The sequence below is a fragment of the Agelaius tricolor genome, unplaced genomic scaffold (assembly GCF_023055355.1).
Source record: "Agelaius tricolor isolate 1412-34295 unplaced genomic scaffold, bAgeTri1.0.p SCAF_25, whole genome shotgun sequence".
NCBI lineage: Eukaryota > Metazoa > Chordata > Aves > Passeriformes > Icteridae > Agelaius > Agelaius tricolor.
This window is the reverse complement of record NW_027269285.1, coordinates 6,324-13,336: the sequence shown is the minus strand read 5'-3', so window position 1 is coordinate 13,336 and position 7,013 is coordinate 6,324. Positions and strand designations below refer to the sequence as shown.

At 50.2% G+C, this 7,013-nt stretch overlaps 1 long non-coding RNA gene across 1 annotated transcript; it reads left to right on the top strand.

Moving 5' to 3' along the window:
* The first annotated feature begins 242 nt into the window (after positions 1 to 242).
* Positions 243 to 655, top strand: LOC139600066 (uncharacterized). The gene is made up of 3 exons (XR_011682404.1): positions 243 to 321; positions 396 to 437; positions 532 to 655. It is a non-coding gene; the product is annotated as an uncharacterized lncRNA (long non-coding RNA).
* Positions 656 to 7,013: the final 6,358 nt, after the last annotated feature.

Below are 7,013 nucleotides of genomic sequence, written 5' to 3'. Positions count from 1 at the left end.
CCACAAGCATAATGTGTTGCGTTTGTTGTCCCCCTGTTTGTCACGTTCCGTGTCACGGGTGTCCGCACATATTTGTGCCGGAGCTGCTCTGCCCTGCCCTGCCGCATAGCCTGCTGCAATGGGACAAGTCCCAGGGACTTGCAGTTTGTGGGGTGTTGCCAGACTCTAGATGATATTCCTAGATAGAAAGAAGATGTGTGGAGCTGTGAAGTTACCCTGCAGCCCTTTGACTTTTGTCCTCACTTTCTTTCAGATGCAGAAGGATAAAATCCAGGGCAAAATCCATCCACCCATCCTGAGTGAGGAGGTTGCCCCGAGCAGGTCAGTCACCGTTTGTCTCTGCAGGGGGAGTGTAAAGTGTGACTTTGTTACAGCTCTGTTCTTTTTCTTTTCAGGAGGTAAAGCTGGATATCAGCAGTCAAGATGAGGTGGGCAAGGTGAGCATTGAGTAGAGTCCAGAAGCAGTTGTTATTGCTCAAGTCTCACTTTCCGGTGCAACTCTAAGCATCCGTTCCTGTTTCTGCGCTTTAGGCAATCCACTCGGAGTACGCCGAGCCCCAGTCACCAACCGGGCGACACACCGGGTGTGCCGCTCTCCCGAGGCCTGTGGAAGAATCACGGGACTCGTCGATGAAGCCTCTGCCTTTTCTATTTAAAGGTGTCACCAGGGTAGCCTTGGGCACGGGCCGAGGAGTCAGGAGTCATGGTGAGTAGGGGAAGTAGGGAGGTGGAGCTCAGGTCCGCTCAGGTTTCAGCAATGCCACATGACCTCGTCTCCTTTTAACCCAGGCTTACCCCGTGACAATGGCATCAGCCTCGGAGCCTGGCCGAAGCGTGCAGCCCCAGGAGCCGGGCATTCTTAGGAGAACGGTGAGTACCAGAATTGTTGGGTTTTGGCCAGTGTGCTGCAGAGATCATGCATTGATATTTGGATTTATTTCATGTAGCCGACTAAGAAACAACAGGGAGTGGTTGAACAACAGTGCCAGCAGGAACTTCCCAGATGTTGAGGCTGCCTTCTTTTGCACCTGACACGGACCTGCATCCCCAGATGTCCGAGAGATAAGTAGAGGGCTACAACCCACAGAGGGGATGAAAGAGGGGCGCAGGGTAGGGACCCACTGGGAGGGGTTTTTGAGTCCCCTTTGGAGATGGGGGTGTCCATGAAGCGGACACCCTTAGGCCCCATAAAAGGAAAGCCTGACTTTTCATCACAGTGCCTAGGTGTGCAGGGCAGAGCAGTCCCGGTGTGTATCGTGCCACTTGTCTTTTGTGTGTTATGTGTGTTTGGATATGTCATGTCTTTTACCTTAGGCCTTGGAGGGGCCTGTCAGAAACCCTGGCATCATTGTTAGCATCTGTGATCTCTGCATTCCTTAGCCTGGCACCAATGCCATAGAACTTTCGACTCAGGAGCTCAGACAGGCATCAGACTCTCGTGTCTCTTTAGAAGCATCCAGTCAGGTGTCTTTTCAGGTCTTGTTCTGAGCTGTATGGACAGCTATGTCCCGCCAGGATCCATTATGGCGGACTAGGACTCGAAGGAACGTGAGGGCAGGTAGAGGCTTCTGGCTGTATGATTCTTGGGCATCCATCTTTGCAGTTCTTGGAATAAATCATTCAGTTAGCATCTTTTTCCTCCAGGTTTCTCTGAGCCTCGTCAGCTCACCATCGGTCTCACCTCGGTCATCTCCTTTTGCATTCTCTCAGTCCTCGCAGCCATTTTCCTTGCCAGGAGATTTCTGTCCGTGTCGCGTCCCCGTCGTTTGTCACGTCCCGTCCCGTGTCACGGGTGTCTGCACACATTTGTGCCGGAGCTGCTCTGCCCTGCCACATAGCCTGGTGCAATAGGAGAAGTCCCGGGGACTTGAAGTTTGTAATGTGGGGTGTAGTTGGACTCTAGATGGACACAAGATATCTGGAGCTCTTAAGTTATCCTACAACAGTTTGACTCTTGTCCTAACTTTTTTTTCAGATTCAGATGGATTAAATCTGTGCCAGAGGGCCCCATCCTGGGTGAGTGGTTTCCCCCGAGCAGGTGAGGCACCATTTGTCTCTGCAACAGAAGTGTATGTGGTGACTCTGTTACAGCTCTGTTCTTTGTCTTTCTTTTTAGGAACTAAGTCTGGATACCAGCAGTCAAGGTGAGCAGTGGAGAGAAGTAGCTGTTATTGCTCCAGTCTCAGTTTCTGGTGCTGCTCTAAGCTTCCATTCTCTTTTTTGTGCTTTAGGCAATCCACTCGGAGCCTGTCAAGCCCCCGTCACCAGCCGGCCGATGCACTGGGTTCCCTGCACGTGCGAGCCCTGTGGATGCATTACAGGACCAGGTGATGAAACCCTGAACCCTTCTATTTAAAGGTGCCATCCAGGTGGCCTTCAGCAGCTGCCGAGGAGTTGCGGTGAGTAGGGGAAGTAGGGAGGAGGAGCCAGGTTCCACTCAGGTTTCAGCCATGCCAAATCATCTCCTCTCCTCTTAACCCAGGCACCCCCTGTGACGACAGCCTCGGTCTCCGAGCGTGCCCGAAGCGTGCGGCCCGAGCAGCTGAGCGTTCTTAGGAGCAGGGTGAGTAGCAGACTTGTGGGGTTTTGGCCGATGGGCTGCCAAGATCGGGCACTGATGTTTGGTTTTCTTTAATACAGCTGTCTAAGAGACACCAGCCCGGTGCCAGCAGGACCTTCCCAGCTGACGAAGCGGCCTTTCTTCGCACCGGAGACCGGCATCCCCAGATGTCCGAGAGATAAGTAGAGGGCCACGACCCACAGAGGGGATGAAAGCAGGGTGCTGGTTTGGGAATCACTGGGAGGGGTTTTTGAGTCTCCTTTGGAGGTGGGGGGTGTCTATGGAGCGGCCCCTTAGGCTCCATAAAAGGAAAGCCTAACTTTTCATCACAGTGATGAGGTATGCAGGGCAGAGCAGTCCCGGTGTGTATCGTGTCACTTGTCTTTTGTGCATTATGTGTTGTTTGCATACGTCATGTCTTTTACCTTAGGCCTTGGAGGGGCCTGTCAGAAACCCTGGCATCATTGTTAGCATCTGTGATCTCTGCATTCCTTGGCCTGGCACCAATGCCATAGAACTTTCGACTCAGGAGCTCAGACAGGCATCAGACCCTCATCTCTTTTTATAAGCATCCGGTCAGGTGTCTTTTCAGGTCTTGTTCTGAGCTGTATGGACAGCTATGTCCCGCCAGGATCCATTATGGCGGACTAGGACTCGAAGGAACGTGAGGGCAGGTAGAGGCTTCTGGCTGTATGATTCTTGGGCATCCATCTTTGCAGTTCTTGGAATAAATCATTCAGTTAGCATCTTCTTCCTTCAGTGTTTTCTGAGCCTCGTCAGCTCGCCATCGGTCTCACCTCAGTCATCTCCTTTTGCATTCTCTCAGTCCTCGCAGCCATTTTCCTTGCCAGGAGATTTCTGTCCGTGTCGCGTCCCCGTCGTTTGTCACGTCCCGTCCCGTGTCACGGGTGTGCGCACACATTTGTGCCGGAGCTGCTCTGCCCTGCCGCATAGCCCGGTGCAATAGGAGAAGTCCCGGGGACTTGAAGTTTGTAATGTGGGGTGTAGTTGGACTCTAGATGGGATTTGTAGATGGACACAAGATATCTGGAGCTCTTAAGTTATCCTGCAACAGTTTAACTCTTGTCCTAACTTTTTTTTCAGATTCGGATGGATTAAATCCGTGCCAGAGGGCCCCATCCCGGGTGAGGGGATTCCCCCGAGCAGGTGAGACAGTATTTGTTTCTGTAGAGGAAGCATAAATGGTGGCTGTTACAGCATTGTTCTTTGTCTTTCTTTTCAGGAAGTCAAGGCCGAGAGCAGCAGTCAAGGCCAAGTGGGCGAGGTGAGCATTGACTAGCGTACAGAAGCAATTGTTATTGCTGAGGTCTCAGTTTCTGGTGCAGCTTTAAGCATCTCTTTTTTTTTTTTTTATTTTATTTTAGGTGGTCCGCTTGCAATCTATCCTAGCCGAGCATATCTGTGCCAGGTGGGTGCGAGCCTAAAGTATCGGTGTGGCATACTTGTCAGATTTGGAAGGTTGTGTTTTCACAGTATCTCAGCATGCTTTTCTGCTTTGTTTCTTTGCAGGTGCTGTCGCTGCCCTAGGCACGCCAAGGAACGGAGGAGGGCAGGTGAGTCGGGGTTTAGGCAGGCTGACCCATAGGTGAGCGTTACACAGCAGCATGCTAAGTGTGTACCTTTTCTCTTTGCAGGTATCTTCTGGGCAGCCTCTGGAGTCAAATCAAGATTTGAGGTGAGCCGGGGCAGTGGTGCGGAGGAGTCCCGGGGATTACTGTTGTTGAGGGCAATAGTCACCTTTTCTGTTTTGTCTTAGGTACCCTGAGGAGGCTCTTAGCCAAAGCTTAGAAACGGCGACACCGAAGCACACGCGGAGAACATCTCAACGTCCACGTGCGACCGAGGATGGATTTTGTCCGCTCCTCTTCCAAAAGCTAAGTGTCGGGGCCAGCGGTCGGGAGAAGGGGAAAAACCTTTACTATCACAGGGGGCAATTTCACGTCAGCTTAGCAGAGAGGTCTGTAGCGGGACAGGCTCTCTGGAAGTAAAGGGAGAGGGTTTCTCCTCAGCCTCGCCAGAGCCTTTGCCGGGCAGGGCAGTTCCAACCCATCTCCACGTTCTCGGGAACTTTGCGTCGTCCGCCTTCCTCGACTCGACGTCGTCACGGATCTTTCCCCCGAGGAGCTCGCCTTCAGGTCCGGAGCTACGGCCATGGTCACCCGGCAGTCGGCTTCCTTCTCTAGGCTCGCCGAGCCTCTCGAGCATCCTCTTAACTGCTTCGGCACTAACTTCTTTTAACGAGTTACATTTCATCATCACGTGCCATTGTCATAGGGCTTTCTTTCCTTTGGCATCATCGGCCTCTGGCTCATCTTGCGCTACGAATCTTGGGTCCATAAGTTGAAAGTGCTAGGCAGTTTACTCTTGTCTCTGTGTTATGCCATCTGTGTCTATGTTGTGTCGTCCGTGTTATGTAGTCTGTGTCTATTCCGTGTCATAGGCCTTTGTTACATCTTGACGCTTTACAGGCACTATTTTGTGCCATATAGGCAGTATTTTACTCACATTCCTTCCCAGATATAGCGTTTTCTGGCATCTTTACATTTTTACTCTTTGAGACAGGAAGGATTACAAGATTTTCTCATCCATCTTCCTTCTCACTACCAGCTTTGGTAGTGCTTTTTTTTCCATGCCATTCTCTTGGACTTCTAGAGGGAGCGTCTTACACCCTCCTCAAGTGACTGCAGTTGTTCTGTAGGTTCCATCTTCTCAAAGGGTATGGGGCCCAACAATTAATCTTCCACAGAGTTATCTCAAGTCTTGGCTTATATTGCGTGTACCTATATTGCATGTACCTTTGTTGGCTTATATTGTATGTGCCTATATTGTGTGTACCTGTGTTGGCTTATATTGTATAGGCTTATATTGTATATACTTATATTGTGTGTACCTGTGTTGGCTTATATTGTATATCCTTATATTGTATATGCTTATATTGTGTTTACCTGTGTTGGCTTATATTCTATAGGCTTATATTGTATATGCTTATATTGCATGTACCTATGTCGGCTTATATTGTATATGCTTATATTGCGTGTACCTATGTCGGCTTATATTGTATATGCTTACACTGTATGTACGCTTGCACTGTATGCGTTTGCTTATATTGTATGTACTTATATTATACCACTTATGATTGGAGCTGCCCTGCCCTGGCATGTAGTCATAGTTAGGTAGAACAGTTGTAAAAACTTTACTGTTCGTCTGTCTTTTATGGAATTTTGGGTAGAAAATTTATTGGTCCAGAGCAGGGAAAATTCCTAGCTGTCGGCCACTCGTTGACCACTTCCTGCTGTCTCACAGGTCCTCGAGGCTACTGATTTCCCCAGAATCTACCATTCGACGTCAAGGAGCAGCAGCCAGAAGACGCATCGAAGCACGTTCTTCAGCGTCTCGAGTAAGGGCCATAGCGAGCCTGTAAGCAGGAAGAGCGTGTTAGTGTGTGTGAGAGCACATGACTGTGTGTGTCTGTGTCTACTCGTCTCTGTGTGTGTGAGCACATGCTGACTAGTTTTAACCTTGTGTATGTGACTTTTGCTTTTCAGGTTTTTCAAATCATTTTTAAATTTAGAATAAAAAATCCCCAGCCGGGGGGGGTTTTTTTTTTTCCCCCCCGGCTGGGTTTTTTTTTCCCGGGTCCCGGTCAGTCTGCGAGGCAACGTTCATTGCCAAAGTTTGGGCGCGGACCGTCCAGGGACCGGGGTTTTCGTCAGGCAGGAGGATTTTTTTGGAGGCTCCTGGGAACCGCGTTCCCGAGGAGCGGCGTGAATGCGTGCTGGGGGTTAGCAGAGCAGTTGAGGTGTGAGTCAGCGTGGGTTTGTGTGTAAGCTGAAGGAGGTGTGTGTGTGTGTGTATGTGTGTGTTGAAGGGTTGTAACCTTGTATGACTTTTGCTTTTCAGGTTTTTCAACTAATTTTTAAATTTAGAATAAAAAATCCCCAGCCGGGGGGTTTTTTTTTTTTTCCCCCCGGCTGGGTTTTTTTTTCCCGGGTCCCGGTCGGTCTGCGAGGCAACGTTCATCACCAAAGTTTGGGCGCAGACCGTCCAGGGACCGGGGTTTTCGTCAGGCAGGAGGATTTTTTTGGAGGCTCCTGGGAACCGCGTTCCCGAGGAGCGGCGTGAATGCGTGCCGGGGGTTAGCAGAGCAGTTGAGGTGTGAGTCAGCGTGGGTTTGTGTGTAAGCTGAAGGAAGTGTGTGTGTGTTGAAGGGTTCTAGGGTTGTAACCTTGTATGACTTTTGCTTTTCAGGTTTTTCAACTAATTTTTAAATTTAGAATAAAAAATCCCCAGCCGGGGGGGGTTTTTTTTTTTTCCCCCCGGCTGGGTTTTTTTTTCCCAGGTCCCGGTCGGTCTGCGAGGCAACATTCATCACCAAAGTTTGGGCGCAGACCAGCCAGGGACCGGGGTTTTCGTCAGGCAGGAGGATTTTTTG